At 36.5% G+C, this 16,042-nt stretch overlaps 1 long non-coding RNA gene across 7 annotated transcripts in view; it reads left to right on the top strand.

Moving 5' to 3' along the window:
* LOC129143247 (uncharacterized) overlaps positions 1–16,042 on the top strand; it is a 312,467-nt gene that overhangs the window by 216,640 nt on the left and 79,785 nt on the right. The gene's annotated exons all lie outside the window — the stretch shown is intronic.

The raw sequence follows: 16,042 nt of genomic DNA, 5'->3' as shown, positions 1-16,042 counted from the left end.
AATGAGAGGACAGTCTCCAGAGCTTCTGGTCTTGCACCCCTCATCTGGTGCCTAATTAAATTTCCATTTAGTGAGCTTACCTCGTTGTTGATTTTACTCTTCTTATAGCCAGAACTGCTCTGTATTCTATATTTAAGTAAATATTTACACAAAATTTATTTTAAAAATCTCATATGTTTGCATCTGTCAGTCCAACATTTTGCAAGACTCCCAGACACCACTCTACACTCTACCACCAAACTACAATTTGAGTTATACTGAAATAAGAACTTTTAAGCTGCAAATTCTTTTAAGTTATTTTTATCAGCAAAGTTGAAAGGCTCACATAATTGTAAAGTATTGGAGGATCTGTGGAAATAGAAACCTCCGTAGCTGATTATAAGATGAGGCTTTTAATTGTTCTCCAGTTAGTTTTATTAAGTTATATTTCTTGGACTTTGTTCATTTTGCCTACATTTTCAAATACTGGCTCAGCTTTCATTATAATATTATTTTCTTTCCCATTACTGTTTGTAGAAGCTGTATATCCCTCTTTTCCTTCCTGATAATGTTTTATTTGTGATTTATCATTTATCAGTTAATCTGAGAAAATGTTTTTCAATTTCTTTAGAAAACCAGCTTTTGACTTTTGACAGATAAAGAGACCTCAGCTATGTCAATATTTCATTTAATTGAATATTTTACTCATTTTAAAAAGGCTTTAAGCAATTTGATAAAAATAATAATTATGGTTTTGCTATTTTTTAACTATTATTTTAAGTTCAGAGGTACATGGGCAGCTTTGTTACATAGGTAAACTTGCATCATGGAAATTTGTTGTACAGATTATTTCATCACCCAGGTATTAAGCCTAGTACCTATTAGTTATTTTTCCTGATCCTCTCCCTCTTGCCACCATCCACCCTCCACCCTCCAAAAGGCCCCAGTGTGTGTTGCTTCCTTCTATATATCCATGTATTTTCATCATTTAGCTCTCACTTATAAGTGAGGACATGGGGTGTTTGGTTTTCTGTTCCTGTGTTAGTTTGCTGAGGATATCGACCTCTGTAATTTATTTTAAAAACTTCTCTTTAACTTCTATAAATTAATACTTAGAACTGTTAAAATATATAGTAATGAACCAAAGTGCCTTTTAAGTTCACATGATTTTAGCAAATCTTTGATATGTAAGCTGGCTTTAAATTTGTTAGGAAAAAAAGAAAGATATCTTCAGAATTGTTAGCATACCATTACCATTTTTTGCCTGGGTTTGCTAGTCAGTCAGTATTTTATTTGCCTCTGAAAAACACTGTAAGGTCATAAACCTCCAAATCCAGATTAAAAGTATTATAATCTTTGTTTATGTAACTTCTTGAAAACTAAGATTAATTTGATACTGTTGGTTTAATGAAAACAGCTTTATCTTCTGGTTTATCAGCAAAATATTCATATATTTAAGGTTCTTCCTTAGGTGAACCTCTCACATTTATAGGCTGTAAAGATGGTTAATAGGAAAATAGCTCCCAAGGATGACTAGCTTTGTCTAATATCTCAATTTTCATAAGTAATCTGTCTAATTGTTATAATAAATTAGGCAAATATAAACGGAATAAATATTTGTGAATAAACTTTTCATATAATTTGAGATCTTACTGTTATGTTTAATTAAGCAATAGACATTCATAAAATATCTGGATCATTTCCAAAATACTCAAAAACACTAAACCTAAATTGCTGAATGTTGAGTTTAAATGTGTCTACTTTTGGCTTCTTATTACAAAGGAACACAAATATTTGGGTCTATTAATAAATTTATCCTGTTCTATATTGTAGTACTATTTTATGAGAAAACACGTTTCTAAAAATTACAAAATGTATATTAATAAATTGTTGGTATATAACAGAATTCAAAATTGCTTACTTGCTAGATTTCTCCTAGAAATTAAGGTTGCTAAGAGTTAGGAATTCTAGTCAGTGTGCGTAATTTTCTATACAAAGTGTACAAAAAGAAAATTAAGATGTATTTTAAATGAGAAAAATTATAATGCATAAAATATGTTCTTTTATTGAGAAAAAATAAATAATTTTGTCTAATTTTGAGAGTTATTTAAAGGTTATTCAAAGGGTAAATATAGAAAAACATAGAAACAATGCAAAAAGGAATCAGTAAGTAGGAGGGGGAGATACAAAGAAAGTTATAAGCATGAGGGCATATGTTTTGATAAAGGAACATTAAAAACAAGATAATAATTTTTTATATTAGAAGAAATGTGAGGTTAAAGTGACAAGGAAGAAAGGATTTTTTTGTTTCAAATATGACTGGTTGTTTAAGAAAGAAGTGTAGGACAAAATGGAAGACTTAAGCAAGCTGTAGAAGTTTGGATGAAGTTGTAGAAGGCCTAAGGGTGTCATGGAGAATTTGCAAAGAATGAATTTTGTAAAAGGAAGTATATGTGTGATCAAGGAAATTGATCCAAATTAGAAGAAAATTGTTTGTAAGTCCTTATAAAGATTGAGCTTAGTTACTTAAAAATCCATTGACACAGAACTTAAATTTTTGTTCCCTATGTTAGAACAAGGGTTTCTTGAAGTATTTATCTGCTTACCATAAAGAATTGCAAAAATTTCTTATTTTAATTCACAAATGTATTTCTTAAATTTTTCAGCCATCATCTGAACTTTTGTTCAGTTCATCTTCTTTCTGTTTTGCAGTTTCTATTTCTTCCTGAAATCCATATAATTTTCATAATTTCAGGTTGGAAACATTGTCTTGTCCATTTAGAATGGTAATTTTATTTCTTGAGGGAGACTTTGCCTCTTGAGGCTTCTCAGATATCTAAACTGCTTCCCATAAGCAAAAGCAATCATTAGCTTTTCTGATTACTTAGAAAGACTGGGCTTTGAAAGAGTTAAGCTTTTTAAATTTCAAACATCCATGTAACTTTCTGTATTGCTTTGGAAAGCTTTTGATTATCACTCTGGTTAAATAAATTGTTGTGGTTTCACAGTGACTTGTGGTTCTTGTTAAATCTAATGCTTTCAAATTTGTGACATCTTTGTCAGGCTTCCTCGGCATAAAATTTTAAATTAAGGCTTTTTCTTTTCTTTTTTTTTTTTTTAACTTGAACTAATATTGGAATATTTCAGAGGACCTCAGAATTTCTGAAAGTTTTATAAAAGAGAGATACTGAGGTAAATAAGGGTTATTTGAAATGTTGAATTATATGGAATGCAAAAGATAAGTGATGCTAGTTTTTTTCTTTCAATTACATTTATGGGTATGTTATTAATATGTGCTTTAAAAATTGTATAAATTCATATAAATTTAATATGTCATCAGTCATAATTTTTGTTTTAATGTTAAATCTTTAAAGTTATATTTCTATGAGTATGTAATTGATGTGATTATTGTGAAGATTATGTGAAATTTATAAAAGTCTGACATTCTTCTTTTTTTATTTTTTATTTGTATAAATTTAATGGATACAGGTGTAGTTTTGTTACATAAGTATATTGTACAGTGGTGAACTCTGGGCTTTTAGTGTAACCATTGCCCAAATAATATTCATGGTACCCATTAAGTAATTTTGCATCTCACTCCCTTTCCCACCCTCCCACCCTTCCAAGTCTCCTACGTCTATTACTCTACACTCTGTACATGCCTACACAATATTTAGCTCCTAATTATAGTGAGAACAAATGGTATTTGACTTTCTGTTTCTGAGTTGTTTCAATTGTTTCACTTAAGATAAGAACCTCTGTATTCTTGGCAATAGCTGATATTTTTCAGCTTTTTAATAATAGCAATTCTGATTGGTATGATGATATCCCATTGTTTTAATTTGCATTTCAGTGATAATTAGTGATGTTGGTTTTGTTTTATATGCTTGTTGGTCATTTCTATGTCTACTTTTGAAAAATGTCTATTCATGTCATTTGCCCATGTTTTAATAGGGTTATTAGTTTTTTGTTGTTTTTGAGTTGTTTGAGTTCCTTACAGATTCTGGATATTAGTCTCTTGTTGGATGCATATTTTGCAAATATTTTCTCCCATCCTGCAGGTTGTCTGCTCACTCTGTTGATTATTTCTTTTGTTATGCATAAGCCTTTTAGTTTAATTAAGTCCCATTTGCCTATTTTTGTTTTGATTTCTTGTGCTTTTGAGGCTTTAGTAAGAAATTCTTTGCCTAGACTAATGGCAAGAAGAGAGAATTTCCTAGGCTTTCCTCTAGTGTTTTCACAGTTTCAGGTCTTACTTTAAAGTCTTTAATACATCATGAGTAGATTTTTGTATATGGTGAGTAATAGGGGTCCAGTTTCATTCTTCTGTATATGGCAATCCAATTATCCCAGAACCATTTATTGAAATGGGTATCCTTTCTTCAGTGTATGTTTTTGTTGATTTTTGTCAAAGATCAGTTAGCTATAGATATGAGGCTTTATTTCTGAGTTTTCTATTCTGTTGTATTGTTGGTTTTTATCCTAGCACTTTTTTTTTTTTAATTATACCTTGCAGTATAATTTCAGAGTAGGTAGTGTGACACTTCAAACTTTGTTCTTTATGCTTAGGATTGCTTTTGCTATTTGGGCTCTTTTTTGTTCCACGTGAATTTTAGAGTTGTTTTTTCTAATTCTGTGAAAAATGACTTTGGTATTTTAATAGGGGCTGCATTAAATCTGTAGATTTCTTTGAGCAGTATGGTCATTTTAGCAATATTAATTTTCTAATCCATGAGCATGGTATGTTTTTTCATTTATCTGTGTCATCTACAATTTTTTTCATCAGTGTTTTGCAGTATTCCTTGTAGAGGGCTTTTACCATATTGGTTAAATATATTCCTAGGTAGGCTGGGTGCAGTGGCTCACACCTGTAATCCCAGCACTTTGGGAGGCGGAGGTGGGTGTATCATGAGGTCAAGAGATTGAGACCATCCTGACCAACATGGTGAAACCCTGTCTGTACAAAAAACACAAAAATTAGCCGGGCGTGGTGGCGTGTGCCTGTAGTCCCAGCTACTCAGGAGGCTGAGGCAGGAGAATTGCTTGAACCCGGGAGGCAGAGGTTGCAGTGAGCCAAGATTGTGCCACTGCACTCCAGCCTGGTGACATATATATATACACATACACATATATATACACATATATATATACACACATATATATATATATACACACACACACACACACACACATATATGTACACTGCACCTATTTGGCAGCTGGCAGTGGCTGTGGTGTGGTCTCCATTTGTGACCCCAGACACAAATACATACATATATATATATTCCTAGGTATTTTATTTTGACCTTCTTTCTCTCTTTTTTTAAAAAAATGTTTTTGATTTAAAGTCTGTTTTCTCTGATGTAAGCATAACTATTCCTGCTTGCTTTTGGTTCCCATTTGCATGAAATATCTTTTTCCATCCTCCAGTCTGTAAGTGTCTTTACCAGTAAGGTGAGTTTTTTAAATAAGCAGCATATACTTAGAACAGATTTTCTTATCTATTTCACCAGTCTATATCTTTCAAGTGGAGCATTGAGACCATTTACATACAGGTGAATATTGACATGTGAGGTTTTGTTTCTGTCACAATGTTGCTATCTAGTTGTTTGGTGAATTCTTTTTTTTCTCTGTCTTTGTGTTTTAGTAGAGTCCTACCATGTTGTCATTTGATTTCTGTCTCCTACTCTTTTTTGTGTAATTGGTTTATAAGACCTGTGGGTTTTATACTTTCATATATTTTTATGATGGTGAATATTAATCCTTTGTTTCCATGTTTAGAACACTTTTGAGGATTTATTGTAGTGTAAGTCTATTGGTAATAAATTTGCCCAGCAATTTTCTTGTCTGAAAAAGATTTTATTTCTGCTTTGTTTGTAAAGGTTATTCTGGCAGGATATAATATTTGTGGTTGTTAGTTTTTTTAAAAAAAACTTTAATGATAGAATTGTAATCTCTTCTGACTTATAAGGTTTCTGCTGAGAAGTCCACTATTAGTTTGATGGGGTATCTACATGCATGCATTTCTCTTGCTGATTTTAGGATTTTTTCCATCACGTTGACTTCAGACAGCCCGATAACTGTGTCATGTGAGGTCCATCTTGCAATGTATTTTTCCTAATGTTCATTAGGGCTCATTCTGTCTGGATGTCTAAGTCTCTTGCTAAACTAGCAAAATTTTCATCAATTGTTTATTTAAATACGTTTTCTAAACTTTTTGCTTTTTTTCCTCTTGAAAATACCAATGATTCATAAGTTTGGTTCTTTATGTAGTCCCATAGTTCTCAAAAGCCTTGTTTATTCCTTTTTCTTTATGTTTGTACGACTGGATTTATTCAAAAGACTTATCTTCAAGTTATGAGATTCTCTTTTGCTTGGTTTTCAATTGTATTTTGTAATTTCTTTGTATTAGGCCACCTTTGCATTGTTACAAGAAATAACTGAGGCTGGGCAATTTATTAAGAAAAAAGGTTTAATTGGTTCACAGTTCTGCAGGCCTTACAGGAAGCATGGTGCATCTACCTCTGGTGAGGGCACTGGAAACTCTTACACATGGTGGAGGGCAAAGCAGCAGCAGGCACATCATATGGCAAGAGCAGAGGCATGAGGGTAAGGGGAGAGGTTCCACCCACTTTAAAACAGCTGTATTTTGTGTGAACTCAGAGCAACAACTCATTATTACCAAGGAGATGGTGCTAAGCCATTCATGAGAGATCTGCCCACATGATCCAACTTCCTCCTACCGTACCTCACCTCCAACATTGGGAATCACATTTCAACATGACATTTGGAGGAGCCAAAATCAGAACAATATTATCCTGTGGTGGATTTTTCATTTCCAGAAGTTCTGTTTATGTGGTTTTTTTTTTTTAAAGCTATCCATCTCCTTGGTAAACTGCTCATTTGAATCCTGAATTGATTTTCTGATTTATTTGTATTGATTTTTATATTTCTGTTGTTTCTCATGAGCTTCTTTAAAATCAATATTTTGAATTTGTTATCTGGCATTTTGAATTTTTTAAAAATTAGGATCTATTGTTAGGACATGACTTATTCCTCTGGAGATGTCATAACACCTCGCTTTTTCATACTTCCAGTATTATTACATTGATTTCTTCACATCTGCAGAAACGGTTTGTTCTTATTTTTGACTTTACTTTCAACAGGGCAGATTTTTTTTTTTCACTTTAGGATGTGACTATGATATATGTTGAGTAGGGCCACTTGGCTTTGCTTTTGGATGCATTTGGTGGTTAAAACTGTGATTTTCTTTGCTATAAAACAGACTTGGTTCAGTGGCTTTCTCAAATGTTGATTGTAGTAGCAGTGTAGTGGGTGGGTAAGTGGGCTCATTACCTCCTGGGTTGCTGCGATGGCATGGCCAATGGTGATAGCAGACATAATAAGAAGCTTGTCTTATTCCTGAGCACTGTGCACTTGTGCCAGGAGATGTTATAATGGGCTGTGCAGGTTGACCTCCAGGTCAATAAGTGGCATTCGCAGGTAAAAGCCAGCTGTGGGTATAGCAGTAGGGTTTATTAATGACCTTGTTAATCGAGGAGAAGTACTTGGGGGTCCCAGGTGGTGAGTTGGGCCCTGGGACACTTAAGGGCCTGGGTCCTATTGTCCATCTTGTAGTGGGTGGTGGAGCTTGATGAAACCAGATCAGGGAAGCCTGTATTCAGGCCCTCCAATAGTGGGTGCAAGCTTCATCCCTGATAGGGGTGGTCAGGGAGTCCTCAGGCCCCTGCAAAATGTTTGGATGATGGGTGATAACTGCTGTACTGTCTCAGTGTGAAGAGTGAAGAGTGAGTGGTCCCAGGACCACATCCTTGGCAGGCAGGAGTGGGACCTGCTTCCCTTTGATGTTCCAGTCCCAGCATTTGGGATTTTCATTTATGTTAGTCACTGCAGTTTGCTTCTAGGCTGCAATGTAGTCCATAGCCATAGGACATGCCAGGCCAGTGGCTGAACACTACACCTATTTGGCAGCTGGCAGTGGCTGTGGTGTGGTCTCCATTTGTGACCCCAGACACAAAGCCTTAATGTGATACTGTTAGTCACAATTTTGGTTATTATCTTAAAATGTTGTATGTAATAGAAATTACTAAAATTTCCTTGTCAACTGTGAAATTTAATCAGATTTTAACCATAACTATTCTAAGCTTTTGTCGCCCACTGTTATCATTTTGATTTTTTTTTCTAAAAGCATTTACAATCAGATTCATGGAAAAGACTCTAACAAGTTCTCTTATAAACAAGTTTCTAATAACTTGAAGGTCAGTGGACTAAGTAAAAATTTCAAAGCTCTTAGAAGAAACTGGTAGGTTAATGAAACTGCTAATTAATAATATGCAAAGCAAAAATTATTCATATGACATTGACTATATGGTGAAGATAATGTTTTTATGACTTTTATTTTAAACGTTGTCTTCTTGTACTTAAATGTTTTATTTTCCATATTTAAGGAAACTTTGTTAAGCTATCTATAGTTTATAGCAATTTGGTAAAGTATAATTCTGTGAAAAAAATTGGAAGCATTTACTTTTTCTCCCTATTCCTTCCCTCCAAAATTTGGAAACTTTTTGTGAATATTTTTATTTTATGGCAATATAGTTGCTTGCTTAAATTCAATAAGAATCTGCTGTCTTTATAACAGGATACAATTGGAAATATTGGTTATATTATCAAGATTTTGACTAGGATGTCACACTTAAATTGTTTATAGGCACTGAGGCAAAATGTGAAGTCTGCTTTAGTTTGGTCTCCTAGCCTCAAAAGGTTTTTGAATCTGGGATTTCTATGTGGCCAGTCACTATTCTTGCTGCACCAGTATAAAGGATTAGGCAAAATTTGGTAAAAGTAAACTTATTTTACTAAGAAATTAGTCTTACTCTGATTATCTGTGGTAAAAGTTGGGATAACTGTGGAGAAAAATGTTATATTTCTTTTTTAAAAAACCTACAAAACTGGTATTAAACTGTAGCCTTGTATATTATTTTTGAGTCCTTGTTAGCTACCTGTAGCCTGAACCAGATCCTAAATTCTCCCCGTTTCCTCCAATATCTGGCTACACCTCACTAATAAGAGCCACTCTATTCTTGAGGCCCTTGAAGCTAAAACTAAATGAATTTTAAAAACAAATCTTATTCCTGATAACATGGGCCACACAGAAGTTCACCAAACTGCCCAATGCCATAACCACAGACATTCAAACTGTAAACCAGTGTGATAATTTGATGGTGTCACACGGTGGGCAGCTTTTGCCAAGGTATCAGAACAAGACTCCATATGACAATGAGACTCTTATCTATTTCAAGGCCAAATTTTTTTTTTTTTTTACTTGACAGGATAATGGCGTAGTTATAATTGCATTGTTCATAGCTTCTGTGGGTGACTTGATAAAATTGTGGCTCTGTCATGCCAAATCTAGTTCCTTATATGACCTAAGAAATCCTTTAGTCCACCTAGTGGGTAACTTTGGCTACACCCAGTACTAGTATCACTAGTAGTGGGTAACTAGTGTACCCACTAGTACACCTAGTGGGTAACTTTGGCAACATTTTCTTTAAATTGTCCTAATAGTCCCTTTTTATGACACTCCTTTAATTTAACCCAATTATGAATTGTTAACCCAGTTTTCTAAAATAAGACAACAGGCTCAATCACCGCCATAGGCCTCACCTAATTCCCTGTGGCCTTTTGTTTATTTGGTTACTCTTTGGCTAAGGCTCTTGATTCGGAACCATTGTGTAGACTGGATTTGCTATGCTCTTGGTGTTTTGTATTATTTCCTTAAAATTTTCTACCTGTTGCCTGTTCAACCTCTGCAGAAACAACACTCTTAACAGAGTAAGGCTGGACCAGTGCTTCAAAATGATAACCAATACCTTTGAAACTGATGACATTGAACTCAACAAGAAATGCCAGGCAGACTTAGCCTGAGAGATATTATTTCAAAACCTCCTTGTTGTTCAAATGCAACTGAAAGGGTTTTGGTACTTACTCAGAATTGCTGGCCATTCTCCCTACATGGACAAGGCCAACAATCAGAACAGGTCCATCCCAGCACTGGGAGACAAACCTAATTACAAGGTGCATGAGCAGTGATGCTTTTGAAGAATAATGTTGATCAAAAGGGGAAGATGATAAAGTTGCCAGCATTAAAATGGAGTCATTTGTGTTAAGTTCTGATAAAAATATAGAAATAAAGCCATCAGGCGCAGAAGGTAGGGTCTTCATGCACACATTCCTGTGATAAGAACTATCACAAAGGCTCCATGAAGGACTTTCATGTACATATGTCTGCAACAAAAGCTTTTGCAAAGGACTTTTCAAACTGGGGCTTGCTACATGAGTTACAGGATAGCTGAGTAGGTATACATGGACACTTGCCCAAAACACTGTCTCCACTAATGAACTGGTGTCAAGTCCTGCAACAGCCCCTGTAACTAATGTTATATTTGTTCCAAAACAAATTAAAAGCTTCCTCTTGCCTTAACTTCCTTTGACATGCTTAGGATCCACATAGCCCATATCTTCTAGATTTGCAAATTCCCTGCATATTCCCGAAGAAACTCAGTATCTTTGGAGAATCACTTTCTGTTATTTATGTTGAAATCTGATTTTTCCACGTGTATCTGTTTTTAACCAAATTGTGTTGAAGATTTTATTTTATTTTGGTCATTTGCTTTTCTCAAGAGAATATGAATGCTGTGGTTAGGTTTGGCCTTAATAAATTCATAGGAGCAACACAAAGTACTTTTTAATTTGGGACTTAAATAGTTTAATCTAACAAAAAGGATTGTCAGTAGGGACTCCGAAATATTGTTATCCTGACACTTGGGCATATATTGTTTTTGTTCTCTGCCCTCTCTCCTCACTCTTAAGACCAGGAAGGGCTTTTACATGTCACCTGGTCCAATTTCCTGCTGAGAACAGAACTTTTGCTTAGTTCCCTGACAGACACTTGCTTAGGGACTCTCAGATTGACCAAAAACTGAGAGCTCTCAACATCACAATACAACAATTTCATTTATGGAAGTTCTAATTATTTGAGAGAAATGCATTAAATGGGGCAGACACGATGTCATTTTCATCGATTTGTCTGTGTTCTGCCCAATGTAGCAATAAGGAAATACTGTATTTCTTCATTAAAGCCCTTAAAAATATGTGAAGATGGTTATTACATTTTAAAGCACTCCTTGTAAACATCTAGTCTTTTGTTCTAAAGATTGCTGTTTCCTTAAGATACTAATATTCTGTGAATCTTCTGAGATCCTTTTCAGTCTGATTTGACACCTGGTAAATTCTAGTTAATTGCTTTTTTTGAGAAGTGTGTCCCTAACTGTGTTCACTGGTGCTCTGGAATGTGTGATCTTGTTAGTAAGTGGATGAGGGGCCATGGCTGCTAATTCTAATCCAGTCTGGAGATGAGCATGTCTAAGATTGTGCACTTTGACTAAGAAAGGCACTCTCTGTGGCTGTGCAGTTTATGACTTTTGTGAAACACTTCACAGCCTGGTAGTCCAATAACTGCTAGATCAAACCAGCAGGAAATCATCTCATGCCCCCCACTGCCAGGTATTTCTATAGGAAATGTCTCCTCTTCTTATTTTGAAGTTGATTGTATGAAACTCAAATCAAGGATTTGGGGATTTTTACCATTGTCTCAACACTTATGACATATCCCAGATGACCTCAATTTACATTTGTATTCAATTTTGGAAAAATATCTCTTCTATCTGACTTCTCCAGTCCCAGGTCCCCAAGATAGGATCTCCTCACTCAGGATGGCCTTTTGTACCTTTCTCTTCCAGATTCTAGTGGCGCTTTTTGTTAGAATTTTCTGAAAGAGGGTAACACAAAATCAGTTTGCACTCACCTTTTCCTAATGTCAGTTTCTCATAAAATTCCTCAAAGTACTGAGGGTCACTCAATAAGGAAGTCACCCTGTGAAAGTTGTAGTAAGATACTAGGCAATCCTTGGCATTTCTGGCCACAGAGATAATCTGAAATCAAGGAGAGGGAAGCAAGCCAAGGAGAGAAAAATAAGACTGAGAAGAAATACTCTAGAAGAGTATTCCACTACAATGATAACTACATTCCTATAAGTTCATAGCATTATATACATTAGTTATGAATTAAAATATTAAATAAGTGGATTCTCTCTGACTCTGCAACCCTGATGGCCATGGGGAACACAAAGACAAACAAGAGTGCCCCACTCCACTTCAGAGTGGTTATGAGTGATGCAGGGAGATGAACACAATGTTAGGACAACACTGTCAATATTGGTATGATATGATATGCTGAGCAGTCATGGAGGAAGTGACAAAGAATTCCCGGGCATTTAAGGAAGGAGTGATGAAACTGTGAGTTTCAGCTGTATCTCAATGAGTTGAAAGAAATTTTCCAGATTCACAATTGGGGAAACATTAGGGAGCAAGAAAGCATTTTTGTACATACACCTCATTTGACTCCCATAAACGGTTAGTCTTGGGTAAGGAGAGAACAGGTACTATTCTTCCTCAGTTGATAAGTAACTGAGGTTTAGCGAACTTGAAAGACTCTCACTAATTCATGGTTAGTACAAGACAGAGTCAGGCCTGGTCACAGAAATTGGGGCACCAAATCCAGACCTTCTTCCTGGATGTATGTATGGGACTTGCACTGAGGAATGTCTCTGACAGTGTTTCTAAAAGATTAGAGTGATTTTGCTGATACACATTTTTTTTTCATAGTTGGGTTGCTCTTGGCTTCTCCCTTGGAATTCAGGCAAATTAGGAAGATATGATATGATGATTGACAATTTAGGACCATTTATTCCACAAGCACAGAGCAGACAGGTAAGCCCCTGGTATGTGCCAGACACTGTTTAGAATGATAAATTGGACAAGACCAACTCTCTGACTTTCTGGAGCTCACAGTCCCTCAGAGAGAGGTAAGAATAGAGAAAATTACAATGCCATGTGGTGAACACAATAATGGAACAAACACATGCACACACAAACCCACATGTATACATTAAGCTCACCCAGCCATGGGTTCAGGGGGAGCTTCCTAGTAGGTAGTCTCTATGCACAGATCCAAAGAACAAGTAGAAATTATGCAGGTAAAGATGGGTGGATGCTTGAGTCATATGGTAGCATATGGGAAGATGTGTTTCTAATGCCAGCCATTAGAAACTGAGTCCACCCAACATGGCGATTCCCACAATTGTTCTCTTGCTCTTGCCCCCACATGTGCCTGGCAGCATGGCCACCCCCACATATCCCCCCATGTGTAGAACATCATGGAGCCCTGCATTTGCATATTAAAACCTAGGGTGGGAGGGCCAGTTTTTTCTTGGGCTATGTGGGTAATATGACTGGTTAAACCAATCGCCTGAGCCCTGTGCAAATCAGACATCACCTCCTCCAGCCTCGTCATATACCTGGCTGGTATCCTCTGTATGCAGGGTCTCCTTTTGTGGCTTTGGAGCCTCCCTCCCTCTGTCTCTGTATGGGGAACTTCTTCCTTCTCCCTTCTTTCTTGCCTATTAAATTCTTCAGTCCTTAAAAACCACTCCACATGTGTCCGTGTTGTTTTTTTTCAATTCAACTCAAGACAAAAACCTGGTGTTTCTCTATTCATCGGAGCCATATCACTACTGTAAAAGACTGGGACACCTTAAAAGGTACTGTCTTGGGCTGAAATGAAAGAAAAGGCAGGAAAATGCAACTCAGGAAGACTAGGGGTGCTCCAAGGAAGTACAGGGATTTCACCTCTCCAAATATTCTACCCTGACAAGCAAATTTGGAGAGATTAATATAATTATAAGCCACGAGCTTACAACTGCCTTGACACAGGCACAACTATATCTCTGATAAATACCACCTTATTTAGAAACCCCATTCCTCAAAGTAATGAAAGAATTACCATGGTGGGTGTGTCTAATAAAATGATCTTTATGTTTTGAGTCAAAACCTATACCTTATCATTTCATTGGGTTCATCTCCCCCACCACAGGCTCTAAGTGTCACATGCTCAGTAGGTCCCATGTGTTTCTTACATGCCCTGCGGCCCTGTCAATCTTTTGGGCTATGATCTCCTCGACATCCATAATGCCCATATCTCTTTTTCATCAAAAGGTGAACTTTTTCAAGAATTAGAGCCAGGGGACCAAATATACCAAATTAAAAAACGTCCTGACAATGTACCACAATTTAATGCTAGTAATGTTAAAACATCATCTTGTGACCAGGAAAATGAAATAGAGACAGAGGAGGAAATATTAGCAGAGAAGAGAATACATTGGAATAAAAAGCAGAAAACAATAAAACTACCTTTAGCTTACCCAATTTTTCTGTTAACACCAGAAGTGGAACACTTGCTCAAGGATGTCCCCTCCCACTTATGGTCTCCGTCAAATACAGATATAGGGAAAAGATTCTCAGCCACTCCAGATAAAGGTAGAGATAAACCTGAAGAACCACCTACCCAACCTTAAACAATATAATCTATGACAGGAAGTCATAGAGGGAATTACTCTTATCATACAAGATTATCTGAAAAAGGGGCTCATTATTCCTTGCACAAGCCCCTGCAACAGCCCTATATTCCCAGTTAAGAAACCAAGTGGGAGAGGATGGAGATTTGTACAGGAATTGAGGACAATAAACTATCATAATACCCAGGCACCCAATAGTCCCCAATCCACATACCCTTCTATCAGCTATACCCACTACCAGCCAGTATTTCTCAGTTGTGGGTCTCTGCAGTGCCTTTTTTTAGTATTCCTGTAGATCCAGGCAGCCAGTATTTGTTTGCCTTTACTTGGAAAGAATGGCTATATGTGTAGATGGTAATGCCCCACGGGTATACAAAAAGTCCCACTTACTTTCCCCAAATATTAAAAGCTTATCTAGAGGATTTAATTTTCCCCAGGGCTCAGCACTCTTTCAGTATGTAGATGATGTTCTCCTTTTTTCAGACACACTATCTTTCTCTTAGGAAGTTAGTCTATATTTGCTCAAACAATTAGCCCCCAAGGGACACAAAGTATTCAAAGACAAACTTCAGCTATGCTTACTGCAAGTTAAGTATTTGGGGCATATTATCTTGGTCAAAGGACTGAATATTAACTATGATAGAGTGAGAGGAATTTTAGCTTTCCCAATGCCCATTACAAAGGAACGACTTAGAGAATTTTTGGGCCTGGCAGGCTGTTGTAGAAACTGGCTACCAAATTTCTCCCTTATGGCTCAACCTCTGTATGCATACCTAAAAAATGAACAGCCTGTATCATACCTAAAAAATGAACAGCCTGATCCCATCATATGGACTCCAGAGGGACAATCAGCTGTACAACAAATAATGGAAATTCAAACTAATGCCTAGCCTTAGGGCACCCAAACTACAAATTGCTTTTCTCTCTTTTCATACACCAAACTGGAGGTCCTGCATCTGGGGTACTGAGCCAGAAAGATGGTGATCATCAGAGACCTGTAGGCTATCATAGCCCACAGCTGGACACTGTGGCTCAAGGGCTGCCTCCTTGTGTGAGAGCAATAGCAGCCATTGCCCCTCTGTACAAGTCTGTTGAAAAAATAATTATGGGTTCCCCTTTTACCATTTTTGTGCCACATTCTCTTAAGACCCTTCTAAACTCTCATCATACTCAACATCTGTCCATCAACCAGTTAGCCTCTTATGAAATTTTGCTTTAATCATCTCCAAATATTACTATTTCCCACTGTAATAATCTTAATCCAGCTACCCTCTTTGCTGGACCCTTCCAACGAAACCCCTCATGACTGTGTTCTGATGACTGGACTGACTTCTCACTCCCAGGACAGGTCTACAGGAGACACCACTGGATAATGATGAGATAGAATGGTATAGACATGGGTCTTGTTTAAAGGGAGAGGATGGAAATTTTAGAGCAGGATATCCTGTGGTTTCCTTACTGGAGATAATTGAAGCCAGTCTTCTTCCCCAAGCCAGATCAGCTCAAGTGGCTGAATTGATTGCCCTGACCAGAGCTTGTCAATTGGCAAAAGACAAGACTGCAAATATTTAC

Source organism: Pan troglodytes, chromosome 12 (genome assembly GCF_028858775.2).
Source record: "Pan troglodytes isolate AG18354 chromosome 12, NHGRI_mPanTro3-v2.0_pri, whole genome shotgun sequence".
In the NCBI taxonomy this organism is placed as follows: domain Eukaryota; kingdom Metazoa; phylum Chordata; class Mammalia; order Primates; family Hominidae; genus Pan; species Pan troglodytes.
Note: the sequence above shows the minus strand (reverse complement) of the source record. Positions and strands in the feature narration are given on the sequence as shown.